General features: G+C 40.8%; 1 protein-coding gene and 1 long non-coding RNA gene across 16 annotated transcripts in view; one reads left to right on the top strand and one right to left on the bottom strand.

The window, feature by feature from the left end:
* The window catches only part of MTRF1 (mitochondrial translation release factor 1), a 46,696-nt gene extending 44,396 nt beyond the window's left edge, over nt 1–2,300 (bottom strand). For 10 of the 12 annotated variants that reach the window (XM_074021900.1, XM_045377042.3, XM_074021905.1 and 7 more), the window contains exon 1: nt 1,953–2,300. The gene's annotated coding sequence lies outside the window, so the exon portion shown is untranslated. Of the gene's footprint in view, nt 1–1,374; nt 1,393–1,952 lie in introns of those variants that run through there. The other 2 variants (XM_045377043.3, XM_074021899.1) reach the window with 2 other exon arrangements.
* LOC141408971 (uncharacterized) overlaps nt 1–16,576 on the top strand; it is a 177,162-nt gene that overhangs the window by 136,635 nt on the left and 23,951 nt on the right. The window lies entirely within an intron of this gene.

Here is a 16,576-nt window from a genome sequence, read left to right on the forward strand (position 1 = left end):
TACTGCCTCAGCCAGCTCCAAACACAGTCTTAAGGTGATTCACAGAGTCATTTTCTAAAGTTTGAAGAAAATATTATTATTATCTTGTATAATTCTTTAACTTTAAGGATCTAGATATCCAAGGAAGTCAAGTAACTTAATCATGACTATTCAGTCGGCTGGATAGAGACAGAGCTGGTATTAGAATGTAAGTTGCCTGTTCAGGACTCAGTAATTTTCACTCTCAATTCTGCAATCACTTTTCAAAAATGCTTCCCTTTTAGCTGAGATCCTAAAGGAAGAAAAGTTCAAGTATTAATAGACCAAGAAAGTAGGGTTGGTGAAAAGCCCTACAATTATATTAAGTGGTGTCAATTATATTAAGCAAGAAAAGCAAGGAACAAAATAGAATCTCAATTACATTTAAAAAATATTCTATAATATATAGTATACATGTAAAAAAAGAAAAAAAAAGCACATAGAGTATTTTTTAAAAAGAATGTTAAATAAGAAACATACCAAAATGTGCTGGGCACAGTGGCTCATGCCTGTAATCCTACAACTTTGGGAGGCCGAGGCGGGCAGATCATCTGAGGTCAGGAGTTCGAGACCAGCCTTGCCAACATGGGAAAACCCTTTCTCTACTAAAAATATCAAAACAATTAGCCAAGCGTGATGGCATGTGCCTGTAGTCCCAGCTGCTTGGGAAGCTGAGGCAGGAGAATTGCTTGAACCTGGGAGGCGGAGGTTGCAGTGAACTGAGATCGCACCACTGCACTTCAGCGTGGGCGACAAAGCAACACTCTGTCTCAAAAAAAAAAAAAAAGAAACATACCAAAATGTTAATAAAATGATCTCTAGTTGTGAGATTATGAATACCTTTTGCTTGCTATTTTTTCTACTTTTCAGTGTTTTCCAAGTCTCTTGCACATATAGCATGGAATACATTCATAATCACAAAAAAAGATTAGTTTAAAAAATTACAGGTTAGGTGAAATTGGCTGCGTACAATAATTTTGTTCTCCTCCCCTCCAACAGAGATAATCAAGAGCTAACAAAAGTACACAATGGTCTTACTGAGTAAGAAAGGGAGAATATAAAGTGTTCTAAGAAAAACACTTTGCCCCTAAAACTCTGAGGTTCAAAGTTGAAATAAGGGTCAAGCCACGCACAGTAGCATGCATCTATTGTCCCAGCTACCCAGGAGGCTGAGGCAGGAGGATCACTTGAGCGATGAAGTTCAAGGCCAGCCTGGGCAACATAGTGAGACTCAACTCAAAAAAAGAAGGATCAACATTTATCAAAATCAACCTTTACTTTCTCCAGTGATCCTACTATGCTAGGAGGTGCATTGATATATTAGCTCATTTGTTCACTATAAGCCTGTTAACTTACCATTATCACCTAGGAAATAAACATTCAGAATGGTCTTTAAAATATTCAGTTTCCAGAGTTCTACTGATAGATTTTAGGATAGTGCATCACATTATTAAAAGAACTGTGGAAGAAAGCACCAATGGCCAGCTGTCACAAACATTACACTCCACCACCCCCATATTTCAAGCACGTCAGAAAAAGTGTGTCCATTTGCTAACAGACAGAATAAAAGGATGACAAATACATGTTTGTACGAATACTTATTGCTAAAATTTCCATTTTAGGAACAGAGTAGAATGCATAATTTTCAAGGTCATGAATCTCAACATTAAGGAAACAAACAAAAAAAAACCAAGATGTTTGCTCTCCAAGGTTAACTACACTTGGGAACAGCACGACTTCTCCATTACCCATCACAGTAACAGTATTACTCTGATGCTTTGGGGAAAGTTCTAAGTGTAGGCAGATCAGAAGCGACAGCCCGCGGGGCAGCAGCACGGGCAAACCATGCCGTGTAACTCAGTATATGGAGTGATTCCATAAAGAGGTAATACAAGAGGCGGCGGCGAAGATCAGGAACGAACTGGGCACAGTACCTAAGAAAAAGAAGAACAGACGTCAGCTCTCTTTACTGAGGTCGGAACCTTCAGAGACCCGCCACATTTCAGCCCTACAAACCCGAAATCACGTTGACTTCCTGGTTCACTTCTTCCGGGTTAACACACGCTCCCGGCCCCTCCTCCGCAACGACCTCTCTCCGAAGGAGTAGTCCTCGAGCATGCCTAACAATGGACTAAAATGACAAAAATGAGCTAAATGAGAAAAATGACAAAACGAGAATGAAATTGTAATGAGACAACCGCCCCCGCGCCGTCCTTATCCAGAACGTGAGCCCAGAGCTGCGGTGGAGATGGTGTGAGGCAGGGAGGGCCCAAGGCGGGACTAAACTACATCTCCCAGGGAGCCCACCAAAGAATCCTGGGAGTTGTAGTTTACCTTGCCGCAGCCTCCAACCCCCTCTATCCACTATCCAGCCAAAGGTGGAGCTTTTGGTTTTCACCATTAACTGCAAACCTAGAAGAGAGATTCTCTACGATTCTGATTAAGAGATCAAGATTTAGAACATATTGCATGTGAAATTACAATAATTTCCTTATATATTAGAAGCCCCTAGAGCACTGCTTTCTGATTTTTTAAGAAACAAAGACTCCTTTTTCATCATCCACAAATGTAGAAGATTCTGCGTGTAGTTTCTATACTTTCAGCTTCATTGCTTCAGAAAATACCTAATGACTAAAGGATGATACAAATAAATTTGTATTTTAAAAGTAATAACAGGACCCAAAAGTTAGGAGACTGTGTATTTCCACATGTTAGTGATTTTATAATGTTCTTTGCACATGGGAATGTAGGGGCTCAACCTAGATTCATGGCTTACGAACCACTGATTAAGTGAAGAATGAAAGCTCCAGTTAATAAACAACTGTAGGAAAATGCAAGCATATTGTCCTACTTTGACTAATCCAGTGGGATCCAGCCCTTGGCTATCACATTTACAGTCTTTCTATCTCCATGCCTCAATTTTTCCTCCTGAAAGAAAAGGCAAAAAATGTTCCATATTACTGACTTTACAGAGTATTTTCTTAGATTATAATCACATACATAGAAAGGAGAATTAACTATATATGCAAAATTATATCCGACATTTATAACCAACTTCAAGGTACCTACTTCTATGTACTATGTATTAAATACTGTTCTAAATGGTTTTACCTTATTAATTCATCTAATTTTTACAACCTTAAAATACTCATTTTGCAGAGGAGAAAATTAAAGCACATAGAACTAAAGTAGCTTATCCAAGGTAAAAAATCAGTAAGTGATAGAGCCAATATTCAATTAAGGCAATCTGCTTTAATGATCTGTGGCTCCTAAGCTCTGATATAGGGTCTCCCTGCTCCAAAAAGGAAAATAAAACCTTCAATCATGTATTCAATAAATACTGAACACCAGTTATGTGCTATTCACTATTCTAGTCATGAGGATTTAGCAATGAACAGAAAAGACAAAAACCTTTGCCCACATGGAGCTTATGTTCCAGTAGGGGAAAAGTTCCAAAGGATCTACATAAAGTCATTCTCCTAAGTTATCCAAAAAGTTATTTAATTCTTTAATTTGATTTGTGTATTCAGCTATATGACTTGAGTATTATATATAAAGCTTTATTCGCCTTAAAAAATTAGTCTTGGTTGGGCATGGTGGCTCATGCCTGTAATCCTAGCACTTTGGGAGGCTGAGCCAGATGGATCACCTGAGGTCAGGAGTTCAAGACCAGCCTGACCAACATGGAGAAATCCCATCTCTACTAAAAATACAAAATTAGCTGGGCGTGGTGGCACATGCCCGTAATCCCAGCTACATGGAGAATGAGGCAGGAGAATCGCTTGAACACAGGAGGAGGAGGTGGTGGTGAGCCAAGACTGCGCCATTGCACTCCAGCCTGGGCAACAAGAGCGAAACTCCATCTCAAAATGAAACAAAACAAAACAAAAAAAGTAGTCTTACTGCTATGGACTGAATTGTTTATATTCATAATCATGTTCATATTACTAATACTTATTTTTAAAATTCATATATTGAAGCCCTAACCCCTCCAATACATGTGACTCTATTGGAGATAGGGCCTTTAAGGTGATTAAGGTTAGATGAGGTCATAAGAGTAGAGCCCTGACATAATAGGATTAGTGCCTTCCTAAAAAGACACCAGAGATCTTGCTCACTCTCCCTGCCCAAACAAAAAAGAGGTTATATGAGTACCCTGTGAGATGGTGGCCACCTACAAACCAAGAGAAAAGGTATCAGACTGAAACCTACCTTGCTGCCACCTTGATCTTAGACTTCCCAGTCTCGCAAGAGGCTAAGAAACAAATTTCTGTTGTTTAGGCCACCAACTCGGTGGTTTTTTTGTTTGTTTGTTTTTTGAGGCGGAGTCTTGCTCTGTCACCAGGCTGGAGTGCAGTGGCTTGTTCTTGGCTCACTGCAACCTCCACCTCCTGGGTTCAAGCAATTCTCCTGCCTCAGCCTCCTGAGTAGCTGGGACTACAGGTGCGTGCCACCACGCTCAGCTAATTTTTGTATTTTTAGTAGGGATAGCGTTTCACCATGTTGACCAGATGGTCTTGATCTCTTGACTTTGTGATCCGCCTGCCTCAGCCTCCCAAAGTGCTGGGATTACAGGCGTGAGCCACCGCGCCCAGATTTTTTTTTTTTTTTTTAACTAGGGATGGGGGGTCTCACTATGTTGACCAGGCTGGTCTCAAACTCCCAGCCTCCTAAAATCCTGGGATTGCAGGTGTGAGCTACGATGCCCAGCCCAGGCTGTTTTTTTGTTATGGCAGCCAAGTTGTTCCGACTATGCAGAACAACTTAGAAATTTAGAACTCAGGCTGGGCGCAGTGGCTCATGGCTGTAATTGCAGCACTTTGGGAGGCCGAGGCGGGTGGATCACTTGAGGCCAGGAGTTTGAGACCAGCCTAATCAATATGGTGAAACCCCATCTCTGCTAAAAATACAAAAATTAGCCAAGCGTGATGGTACGAACTTGTAATCCCAGCTATTCAGGAGGCTGAGACATGAGACTCACTTGAACCTGGGAAGTGGAGACTGCAGTGAGCTTTCACGCCACCTCACCCCAGCCTGGGTGACAGAGCAAGACACTCTCTCAAAAACAAAAACAAAACAAAACACAAAACAGCGAGACCTTGTTCTTTTTTTTTTTTTTTTTTTTTTTTTTTGGAGACGGAGTCTCGCTCTGTCGCCCAGGCTGGAGTGCAGTGGCCGGATCTCAGCTCACTGCAAGCTCCGCCTCCCGGGTCTATGCCATTCTCCTGCCTCAGCCTCCCGAGTAGCTGGGACTACAGGCGCCCGCCACCTTGCCCGGCTAGTTTTTTTTGTATTTTTAGTAGAGACAGGGTTTCACCGTGTTAGCCAGGATGGTCTCGATCTCCTGACCTCGTGATCCGCCCGTCTCGGCCTCCCAAAGTGCTGGGATTACAGGCTTGAGCCACCGCGCCCGGCCTTTGTTCTTAAGAAAATAAAAACTTTTTAATATTATCTAATATCCAGTCAGTGTTCAAATTTCCCTGTGTCAGATTTTTTTCTCTTTTTTGTGGCATTTTGTTTGTTCATATCAGGATTCAAAGAAAGTACATACATGCAATTGGTTGTTATATTGTTGGTTTATTTTAATCTTTAGATTCTCCTTTTTTTTTCCCTTGCAATGTATTTGTTGAAGAAACTGGATCCTTAGCCCTGAGAAGTTTCACACAGTTAAGATTTTTCTAGACTTGTGGTATATCATGTGTCCTTTGTTCTCTGTATCTCCTGTAAACTGCTCTAGAAACTTGATCAGATTCAGGTTTAAATTGTTTTTGGCAAAACTACTTCATAGCTGTGGTTATGCTCTGTGGTTATGTGGACTTTGCTTACGGGAGTCTCTTAAACGTTGTGTCTTTTTAAATGATATTAGAAACTCTTAATTGCCTAGATCCGTTTTTTCACTAGGTGTGGCAAAATGGTGATATTTTATTACTCATTCTTCATTGATTAGTTAGAACCTCTATAAAGATAAACCTTGCTTCATCAGCTACTGATTGTCTTTGCTTTGTCCTTTTTTTTTTTTTGCCCAGGCTGGAGTGCAGTGGCCGGATCTCAGCTCACTGCAAGCTCCGCCTCCCGGGTTCCCGCCATTCTCCTGCCTCAGCCTCCGGAGCAGCTGGGACTACAGGCGCCCGCCACCTCGCCCGGCTAGCTTTTTTTGTATTTTTTTAGTAGAGACGGTGTTTCACCGTGTTCGCCAGGATGGTCTCGATCTCCTGACCTCGTGATCCGCCCGTCTCGGCCTCCCAAAGTGCTGGGATTACAGGCTTGAGCCACCGCGCCCAGCCTGCTTTGTCATTTTTAAAAGGAAAAATAAAAACTTTGCTAAAGTAAAAAAGTTATCAAAAGCCAGGTGCAGTGGCTCACACCTGTAATCCCAGCACTTTAGGGAGCCAAGGTGGGATTGCTTGGACTCAGGAGTTTGAGACCAGCCTGGGCAACATGGCAAGACCTTACCTCTACAAATAAAAAAATTAGCCAGGTGTGGTTCTGTGTGCCTGTGGTCCCAGTTACTTGGGAGGCTGAGATAGGAGGATCACTTCAGCCTAGGAGATCAAGGCTGTACTGAGCTGTGATCCACCACTGCATTCCAGCCTGGGCGACAGAGTGAGACACTGTTGGGAAAAAAAAAAAAAAAAAAAAAAAAAAGGTGATCAAATTAAAAAGCTCGCTTTCTGAACAATTTCTAAGATTTCCAATTTTTATTTTAATCTTATTATTTCTATTTTTGTAAAGAAGGGGTTTCATCATGTGGCCTACGCTGGTTTTGAACTCCCGGGCTTGAGTGATCCACCCACCTCAGCCTCCTGAAGTGCTGGGTTTACAGGCATGAGCCACCACACCTGGCCTAATCTTACATTTTTTTCACTTTAGTAATACAGCAATTATCTGCAATAGTAGTTAACTTTGAGTACTTATTCTCTACCAGGTAATGCTCTAAATGTGTTAGATTTAACTCACTTAAAAATGACTTATCTATGAAGTAGGCTCAGTTGCAATGCTCATTTTAGAAAACTGAGGCCAGCATGGCTAGATGAATTGCCCAAGACTGTGCCCGAGGGACAGTCTAGTGGCCAAAAGGATTTGAACCAAGACAGCTGGGTTGCACTGTGACATTGCATCTGCCCCTGTATTCTGCATCACACTAAACTGCACTATTATTCCAGCTCTCCATGATGTGGCTCCAATCTCGCCTATTTCTCTGTTGTGATGTATCCGTAAAAGCTCCATTCCCTGATCTACGTGGTCTCAAAGTCCTGACCTCGTAATCTGCCCACCTTGGCCTCCCAAAGTGCTGGGATTACAGACGTGAGCCACTGTGCCCAGCCAACAACTATATTTTTATTACAGTTCACGGTCCTTATCTGAAACACTGGGACCAAATATATTTCAAAATTCAAAATATTTGGGGTTTAGAAAGGTTAATGCGGCCAGGTGCAGTGGCTCAAGCCTGTAATCCTAGCACTTTGGGAGGCCAAGGCAGGTGGATCACGAGGTCAAGAGATCGAGACCATCCTGGCCAACACGGTGAAACCCCATCTCTACTAAAAATACAAAAATTAGCTGGGCATGGTTGGGCGTGCCTATAGTCTCAGCTACTTGGGAGGCTGAGGCAGGAGAATTGCTTGAATCCGGGAGGTGGAGGTTGCAGTTAGCCGAGATCGCGCCACTGCACTCCAGCCTGGTGACAGAGTGAGACTCTGTCTCAAAAAAAAAAAAAAAAGCAAATAACAAAAAGAAAGGTTAATGCATATCCTAAGCATTGCTTAACACCTCAGCAGGCCCTGGGGAAGCACTCTGCAACCCTATACATTACTATTTCTCCAGTGAAATATATGAACTTTTACATCAAATAGGATAAAAAAAGATATAAATAATTGACATCAGTCCAGGTCAGGTTTGCCTGCCACATATTCAGTTTAGGTCAAATTTGCCTACAGAACAAGTTATAAAAAAACCTTAAATTTTTAGAGATTTTGATTTTTGAATAGCAAATAAGATTTTTCAGTGATTTTGCATGTGGCAAGTCAATATGCTGAGACACTGGGTTGCAGCAGAGAAAGAGGTTTAATCACAGGGACCCTGAATAAGGAGATAGGAGGAAACCTCAAATTCATCTCCCTAAGGAGTTTGGGGCTGGGGTTTTTAAGGGTTTTGGAGTGGGCCGAAGTTCGGGCATTGTTAATTGGTCAAAGAGTGCAGGGTGAAGTCATGGGACAGGGAGATGAAGAAACTATGTTCTCTCTAGGTGCGCTGGCTCACACCTGTAATCCCAGCACTTTGGGAGACCAAGGTGGGTAGATCACCTGAGGTCAGGAGTTTGAGACCAGCCTGACCAATATGGTAAAACCCCATCTCAACTAAAAATACAAAAAACTGGCCGGGCGCGGTGGCTCAAGCCTGTAATCCCAGCACTTTGGGAGGCCGAGGCGGGTGGATCACGAGGTCAGGAGATCGAGACCATCCTGGCTAACATGGTGAAACCCTGTCTCTACTAAAAATACAAAAAACTAGCCGGGCGAGGTGGCGGGCGCCTGTATTCCCAGCTACTCGGAGGCTGAGGCAGGAGAATGGCGTGAACCCGGGAGGCGGAGCTTGCAGTGAGCCAAGATCGCGCCACTGCACTCCAGCCTGGGTGACAGAGTGAGACTCCGTCTCAAAAAAAAAAAAAAAAAAAAAACTTAGCCAGGTGTGGTGGTGCATGCCTGTAATCCCAGCTACTCAGGAGGCTGAGGCAGGAGAATCACTTCAACCCAGATGGTGGAGGTTGCAGTGAGCCGAGATCGTGCCACTGCATTCCAGCCTGGGCAACAGAGTGAGACTCCATCTCAAAAAAAAAAAAAAGAAACAATGTTCTCTATGTTCTCACACTGATTCAGTTCTGTGGGCATCTTCAAACTGGTTGGCATCAGCTATTCCACTGAAATTCAGGATCTGAATACCATATTAAGCAATTCTCAAACAAATTTCTTATTATTCTAACATCAGAGATCCTATCTATAAGAACAATGGGGTTGTAAATTAATCCTTAAACAAAAGCCTTATAATTCTAACATCAGAAATGCTATTGATACAGGAATTAAGAAGAAATCACTTAGGCAGATAGTAAGGTAAGTAATGGTAAGTAACCAAACACCATTTCATATTTTACAATGCTTCCTGTGTAATTTTTATACCAAATAAGCCAAATTATGTCATTTTTGGACTTTAGGGAAACTAATGTCTTGAAGGATTAATTAGGTCAAAAAAAGACATAATTTGTAATTTGATTTTAGAAAGTTTGTCAAATATCAAAGGTTTAAACACATTTGATATCACAGATCATTGTAAAATAAGTTATTCTCGGGAGGCTGAGGCAGGAGAATTGCTTGAACCCGGGAGGTGGAGACTGCAGCAAGCTGAGATCACATCACTGCCCTCTAGCCTGGGTGATGTGGCAAGACTTCATCTCAAAAAAAAAAAATGAAGGAAAAGAAAAAGAAGCCATTTCTTTTAGACCTTTAAAAAAACATTTTAGCATCAGGCTACAACAAACAGAACTCAAGGGGAAACAAAACTTATATGAGCTGAAAATGAATTGAAGAAGAGTGTTACTATTTTACGTCCTTTAAAAGGGGAGAGAGGTTGGGCGCGGTGGCTCACACCTGAAATCCCAGCACTCTGGGAGGCCGAGGTGGGCGGATCATGAGGTCAGGAGATCGAGACTATCCTGGCTAACACAGTGAAACCCCGTCTCTACTAAAAAATACAAAAAATTGGCCAGGCGTAGTGGTGGGTGCCTGTAGTCCCAGCTACTCAGGAGGCTGAGGCAGGAGAATGGTGTGAATCTGGGAGGCAAAGCTTGCAGTGAGCCAAGATAGCGCCACTGCACTCCAGCCTGGGTGACAAAGCGAGACTCCGTCTCAAAAAATAAATAAATTTAAAAAAAATAACTAAAAGGGGAGAGAAAACCAAAAACAAGATGCAATACAAATTGAACTTTCTGTTAAAAAAATTAAAATCTCCTGTAATTTATTGAGTACATCAATCCTTTAAGAAAATTAATTTTATTGTTCTAACTAATTATTTAGCGTATAAGTGTTTTCAAGCCCAATCCCTAGAGAGACCATTGTAATTTCTCATTAATTTTAGACAACTTGATCATATAAAAATTTTTGGGTTTTTTTCTTATAAAGCCTCTTATTGTGACTTACACAGACCATTCATGACATGCTTGGACTTTCTGGTTTGACATTAACATCCCTTTTTTTTTTTTTTTTTTTTTTTTTAACAACAGTCATTTTATTCTAGGACTAAATTTGCCATACAAGATTCTTTCTTATTTAAAATTATTTCTCTTTAAGCGTTCATACCAAAAACAAAACAAAACCTCTTTATTTTTATAACTTTCTTTACGTCTCTCTTATTTCCTGGTTCCTTTTACTTGGGTTTTGTTTTGTTTTGTTTTGAGATGGGGTTTCACTCTTGTCACCTAGACTGGAGTGCAATGGTGCGATCTTGGCTCACTGCAATCTCTGCCTCCTGGGTTCAAGCGATTTTCCTGCCTCAGCCTCCTAAGTACCTGGGATTACAGGTGTGTGCCACCACACCTGGCTAATTTTTGTATTTTTATTAGAGACAGGGTTTCATCATGTTGGCCAGGCTGGTCTCGAACCCCTGACCTTGTTATCCACCTGCCTTGGCCTCCCAAACTACTGGGAATCCAGGCATGAGCCACCACGCTTGGCCCTTTTACCTTGTTTTGTACATAACCTTTAAATAAGCTTGCAATTAGACAAAAATTGTTCACTTTTTAAAAAAAGGGCACTTTTTTATTAGAATGTTTTCCTACAATATATTTTTATTAGAAAATACCCAAATAACAAAATATCTATTACTTAATTTAATATAATTTTATATTCTAAATTATGATGAATTTTTCTACAATTATCCCATTACAGTTACCTATTTACTTTATTTTAAACATTTACTTATTTTAGTTATGAAAACTGCAATAGTCATGATTTAAAGTTATGAAAACACCATTGCAAAATTATAACTGGGACAGTGACCTAACTGACTCCATCTTGCTTCTAACCTCCAAGCTGTCCTTGTTCATTCCTGAGCTCAGGCCAAACTAACTTTGGGAGGAACTTAGTTTATAGTTTAGCTTTGAAACAAAGATAACAGTCCCTTCCCAAAACAAACTTTACTGCCTGTGGACTAGACTGCCTAAAGCCACAAGATTAGAAGTTATGGTAATCTTATTAAATTTAAGATGTAGCTATTTTCATTAAACCAATATCAATGTCTTATTTATTAAAAATGACATAAGCAAAGTTTATTCTGTCTTGGGCTGGGTTTATAGTTTTGTAACCCCTATGCCAAATTTTGAAACTTTACAGTATTTGCTTAGGATAATTATGAAATTTATTGATTAATAAATGCAAACAAAAATTTATGTTGGCAATTTTTAAGACATTTCTAATATCACTTTACCAATAATTTTAAAGCTAGCTTATTTATTAGAGATTTTACTTAAGTTATGTAAACTTGAAAAAGCATTTGACTAGTCTTTTTTCCTGATTAAAGTATTTGATTCACATATTTTTATTTTCTTAATTAATTAGAGCTCTTTTAGATATTTTCAGTAGTGAAACATTGCGTACATAACACATAAATACATAGACATATAAGGGATGCTGATAGAAGTACATCTTACAGATTCATAAACAGCTATTTTTCCTGTCTTATACTTTCAAATTCTTGCTAACCCGTCTCACTACCCTAGGCAGTTGTTAGCTAAATAGCTTTAAATTTGCATATTAAAGGAAACAACTTAGGTGAAAATCAAATAGCAAAATTTACATGATAAGGTACAGAGAGAAAAAGTCTGGTATGCTAGAGAAAAAATGAATTTAATTGCTAATTAAACATAAAACTATAGAAATTATAAAGGCCTTTATGATTTTTTATTTTTTAATTTAATTTACTTTTTTTTGAGATGAAGTTTCACTCTTGTTGCCCAGGTTGGAGTACAATTGCGTGATCTCAGCTCACTGTAACCTCCACCTTCTGGGTTCAAGCTATTCTTCTGCCTGAGCCTCTCAAGTAGCTGGGATTACAGGCATGCGCCACCATGCTTGGCTAATTTTTTGTATTTTTAGTAGAGATGGGGTTTCACCATGTTGGCCAGGCTGGTCTCGAACTCCTGATGTCAGGTCATCCACCCGCCTTGGCCTCCCAAAGTGCTGGGATTACAGGCCTGAGCCACTGTGCCCAGCCTAAAGACCTTTTAAATACACACACACACACACACACACACACACACACACACACAAACACACACCATATAGCTTTTACTTCAAAACTTTGGACATGAGATAAATACAAATTCACTGGCTTGCAAAAAACCTGTTGGATCCAAATAATGCTTTTTATCTTAACAGACAAATAACAGCAGATTTAAAGCAGGCAGAAAAGAAAATATAAAGGAGAACTTAGGAACTCTAGAGTTTGCAGGTTGACTTTAGGGCTCTTTTTCCTTAATGTAAATGTGCACAAAGACCATAATTACTTCCATTTTACATAAACTCTGGCAAGTACAGATGCCATGAAACCTATAGAATGCTCAAAAGGGGGTCATTCTCCTTGCTTTCTCCTTATTCATAGATATTTGTTTCCCACTTTTTTTCTTAAAAGGAGGAACAGAGCTGTGGCCTAGGGTTTTTGTGTAGTGGATTGATGTGTGCTGCTTGTGGGCAGGACAACACAGTGTGTCACCACTGAGCCATTTCCACCTTCTTTCATGTTTTAGTTTCTCTCTCCAGAGGTCTCTGACCTCTGAGAGGGCTTAAAACACTTGGTGATCAACCCTTACATATGTGTTTCCTGGACGAGCCTTTTTAAAAACTAATTTTTGTTTGGGATTTTCCAGTAGGGCCACTGCACATCACAGGGGTCAACCCCCCAGACACTCCCACAAAGCCCTTGGTCACCCAGGGGTGCCTTTCTGCTGGAAGGAGCAAAAGCCCTTTCTCTTTGGAACCGAGAAAACTCAGTCTCCTGTTAACCTGTTAAAACAACCATTCATTTCCTCATGCAAATACGCACAGACAAGCTGAATTGAGATCAACTTGGGGAGAAAAAGGAATAGAGAAGACCCTTTAGAAAGCAGCTCTGAACTAGAATCAGGATCCTTAAACAACAACTTCCTAGGAAAGAAAAAAAAAACAGCCAAGACCACTTCCAGTAAACTGTGCTCAACCACTCCTAACTTTGTAGCTCTCATCTCCCATTACACACACCAAGGTCAAATCCTTTCACAGTGCAAAGTAATCTGTGGTACCCCCAAAGCCAAAGAGATCAGTTCATGTAATACAGAAAAACAGATGTTTAGACCTAAGAACAATCTGCTCATGACTCTTGAAACTTTACAAAGAAAACAGAACACCATAAAAAGGGTCAGTGGTGCCTTTGTTCTGAATTCTTTACAGGGATTCAAGTCATTAAAAGCCTTCTTTAGATTTTTTTGGTACTGCAGATGGCAAAGGGGAAAGGAGGTATAGGGTGGAAGAAAAGTAAATGAAAGAATATTTGTTTGTTTTTTAAGATAGGAAGCAAACACAGAAACCAAGCGCATGATTTTTTGGTTTTTGTTTTCCCTCTTTTGCAGCTGTGAGGAATTTTAGTCAAATTAGAGAGATTTTATTACCCATAACTTGGAATTCTCACTCAGAATTGACCAAGTGAGGTAGAGTTGGTGAACTCTGATGAGAGAAAGACTGTAACAAACAACAACAACAAAACCCAACAATATGATCACTGAGCACTCTAATGGTAAGGAGAAATTAAGACGAGCTTATTGTTAAACTTCAGTCAAGACAAAATCCTAATTCAGCTACTTACCTAGGGATGGGTCTCAGGCTAAAGACTGCCTTCTACCATCCTAGAAGGAGGAAAAACACTTGACCTCATCTTCCCTGCTGGGTGCGAGTTCAAACTGCATAAAGAATTTGCTTACCTTCCATCATCATGGAAGCAGAAAATTTCGCCTTCCTTGTTGGAAGCAAGTAAAATGCCAAAAACGGGTGGGGGGGTGGGTCTTGGTACTTGCACGGCAAAATAAACTTTAGATCTTGACCAAATTTTGGGAGATCAGGGATTTTCTGGAGGGGGTGCTCCCAGACCTCAGCAAATTGTCCCATGGATTTGAGCCATAAAGTTAGCTCATGCTGGTACCAACCACCAACAGGAAATTTGTCAAAGGTTAGAGGCATCTTCACTCAGAATCCCTGCATGGTTACCAAAATGTGAACCCCAAATATCTGAGACAGGTCTCAGTTAATTTAGAAAGTTTATTTTGCCAAGATTGAGGACGTGCACCTGTGATACAGGCTGAGGAGGTCCTGATGACAAGTGCCTAAGGTGATCAGAGCATAGTTTGGTTTTATACAATTTAGGGAGACATGAGACATCAATCAATGTATGTAAGAGAAGCTGGTGATGCCTGTAATCCCAGCACTTTGGGAGGCCGAGGCAGGCGGATCACCTGAGGCCAGGAGTTCAAGACCAGACTGATCAACATGGAGAAACCCCATCTCTACTAAAAATACAAAATTAGCTGAGCATGGTGGCACATGCCTGTAATCCCAGCTACTTGGGAGATTGAGGCAGGAGAATCACTTGAATCCGGGAGGCGGAGGTTGCAGTGAGCCAAGATCGTGTCATTGCACTCCAGCCTGGGCAACAAGAGCAAAACTCCATCTCAAAAAAAAAAAATATATATATATATATATATATGTAAGATGAACATTGATTTGGTCTGGTAAGGTGGGACAATTCAAAGCAAAGGTGGGACAACGCCAAGCTGGGAGAGAGCTTTCAGGTCACAGGTAGATAAGAGACAAATGGTTGCATTCCTTCAGTTTGTGATTAGCCTCTCCAAAGGAGGCAATCAGATATCCATTTGTCTTAGTGAGTCCACGGGTGATTTTGAATAGAACAGGAGGCAGGTTTGCTCTAAGCAGTTCCCAGTTTACTTTTCCCTTTAGCTTAGTGATTTGGGGACCCCAAGATTTATTTTACTTTCACAGGAACAATGGGGATACATACAAACGGTCACTATCTGGTGCTATGTGACTTTTGGTTACAAGGAAGTAGGCTAAAGTACTGCTGGATTAATGGTTAATTATAACTATGTTTCTGTCCAGAATTCTTGTTAACACTGTGAGGTGACTTTAATGACATCCTCCAAGAGCCTCACGTTTCAGCTCAAGAGGATGACTTATTTCCTGAAAACACACTTTCAAACTTATTTTTTTGTTCATACTGCTGAAGCATGCTTTAAAAAGGTAAACTTATGACCCTTGTACAAATATGAAGTTGAACATGTGCCAAAATGATTAATTTATTAATAAATCAGAAAACCGGTAGATTTTATAACTGGTTAAAGAAAATGCTGCCGGGCGTGGTGGCTCAAGCCTGTAATCCCAGCACTTTGGGAGGCTGAGACGGGCGGATCACGAGGTCAGGAGATCGAGACCATCCTGGCTAACACGGTGAAACCCTGTCTCTACTAAAAATACAAAAAAAACTAGCCGGGCGAGGTGGCAGGCGCCTGTAGTCCCAGCTACTCAGGAGGCTGAGGCAGGAGAATGGCGTAAACCTGGGAGGTGGAGCTTGCAGTGAGCTGAGATCCGGCCACTGCACTCCAACCTGGGCGACAGAGCGAGACTCCGTCTCAAAAAAAAAAAAAGAAAATGCCAAGACACATAAGTACACCATAAGGAATTCTGAAAGAAATCTGTTAAACCCCTTTCCTGTTTGCCCTGAGAATACTTGCTGGCGGTGCTTGCAGCTGGAATGTTTACCCCGCGATATTTTTGACATGAAATATCTTGATTTTATTATTATTATTACTATTATTATTTTTTGAGACACAGTTTCACTCTGCTGCCTGTTTTAAAGTGATTCTCGTGCCTCACCCTCCCGAGTAGCTGGGATTACAGGCACGCTGCACCACACCTGGCTAATTTTTGTATTATTAGTAGAGACAGGATTTCACTGTTTTGACCAGGATGGTCTCAAACTCCTGACCTCAAGTGATTCGCCCACCTTGGCCTCCCAAAGTGCTGGGATTACAGGCATGAGCCTCCACGCCCAGCCTATTATTATTTTCATATCACTCTAATGTACTGACTTTAGAAACAAAAAGCATCATTTTATTATAGCATTCTGTTTTTAGTAGTGGTACTTCCATTTACAAAATATAGTAATTCTTGATTACTGAAAATGTCAAATCCTAGAAAACATAGCATTCCTATGCAAGATGTTAACATCGTTCTCAAACAGTTGTTGGCTGAAGATTCATTTGATGAATTAGGTATTTCCAAATTAGTTGATTCTGATGATTCAGACAATTCTGATGTTAGTTCTGTTTAGAAATAACTCCAATCACATTTTTTTTTTATAGACGCAGTCTCACTCTGTTGCCCAGGTTGGAGTGCAGTGGCATGATCTCAGCTCACCACAAGCTCTGCCTCTTGGGTTCAGGCCATTCTCCTGCCTCAGCCTCCCGAGT

Source organism: Macaca fascicularis, chromosome 17 (assembly GCF_037993035.2).
Source record: "Macaca fascicularis isolate 582-1 chromosome 17, T2T-MFA8v1.1".
Classification (NCBI taxonomy): Eukaryota; Metazoa; Chordata; class Mammalia; order Primates; family Cercopithecidae; genus Macaca; species Macaca fascicularis.